Below are 1441 nucleotides of genomic sequence, written 5' to 3' on the forward strand. Positions count from 1 at the left end.
ACAGACCTGATGTCTTAGTAGTAGTAGTAGTAGAGGTTTTACAGCGATAACTCTAGTTTCAACAGCACAAAGTCTGCGTCGACTAAAGGCACCCCGGAAATTGTGGGTCACAAGAGTGTGACAAACATACAAAAGAAGTAAAAGAAAAATGACGATAGTAAGGATTGGGAAAGAAAAGGCAGCAGTTCTCTGTTGCAATTCAGGCACAGTTATGGGCATGACATTGATGAATTAGCCCATTTTCAATTACAATACAATTCTGCTTTGGGAATGGCTTAAAGAAACTTCAGTCAATAGCACGCTGCCCGATGGGTTCCTCACGTTTTAGAAACTCAAAATGAATAGAGATGTCAGATAGAACTTTGTAATAATTCTGATGTAGCGACGTGGCTGCACTAAGAGTTGAGGCTCTGATGCGTGTACTAGGCCAAGGAAGCTCCGAATGGAAGGCCAAAGTTCAGTTTTACCCATTTTTGATAAGCTCAGTTGAAAATTTGTTTGCTCATATGGTGTCTGTCTGGGACAACCCTGTTTGAGTAAGATAGTGACGTCGGTGGCTAGAGCTGGGCAATGAGTCGCTTTAGCAAAATCCGGATAATTTGTTAGTGAACCTCTTCGGCAAATATTATGATATGAGCCACTTCGGCGAATGGGTTAAAATCACTTCGATAAACGGGTTAGCATCACTTCAACAAATGGGTACACCCACTTCTGCAAACGGGTCAGGAAAGGGAGTTAAGAGTCTGAATTCGGGATAGTTTCATTGATAATTATCCGGTTATCCGGATAGCTTATCCGGAATTTGTCCACCTCTATTGGTGGCCTATAAGTGGTTAGGTTCTGGGACGTGCAACTGTACGGTCGTGGGTTCGAATTCTGTCAGTGGCCTGACATTGTGTCCTTGGGAAAGGCATTTTACCCGAATCTTCCTCCCTTCACACCAACATCCCAGCATAAAATTATACCGGATAAAACGATTTTAAAAGACACTTCCGCACTCGCGAATCGACTCCACGTCTTTTTTAGATTAATATTCTGCGATTGTAATTTTCCCTTTAATTTTCCATAACGGGTTCGGGAGGTTGGCGGGTGCTCTGGTGTGGTTTGCTTCTTCTTTCTTAAGAAACTTTTATAGTCCTTATCTCCCCTTCTTCTTTTTTATGTTTGTTACTCTCTTGTAACACCTCTAATCTTCTAATGACCTTATGCAGTTGCGAGCGCCGTAAAACCTCAACAACAACAACAACAACATCTACGGGCGATCACCCCAACAAACACGCCAATGAATGGACGTAACATTACGCTTAACCCTGATCTTAACCCTAACCCCAGCCCAAACCCAAACCAAAACCCAAACCCTATCCCAAACCAAACCCCAACTTATCCCAACCTCAAACTCAAACCCTAGCCCAAACCCAAATACAAATCTGAACCTCTCTCT

General features: G+C 42.8%; 1 protein-coding gene across 1 annotated transcript in view; it reads left to right on the top strand.

Annotated features, from left to right (window-relative positions):
• Positions 1 to 1441, top strand: part of LOC101859043 (monocarboxylate transporter 14) — a gene marked incomplete at both ends in the record, with an annotated part of 16909 nt that overhangs the window by 12580 nt on the left and 2888 nt on the right.

The sequence above is a fragment of the Aplysia californica genome, unplaced genomic scaffold, assembly GCF_000002075.1.
Source record: "Aplysia californica isolate F4 #8 unplaced genomic scaffold, AplCal3.0 scaffold00650, whole genome shotgun sequence".
Taxonomy (NCBI): Eukaryota; Metazoa; Mollusca; class Gastropoda; order Aplysiida; family Aplysiidae; genus Aplysia; species Aplysia californica.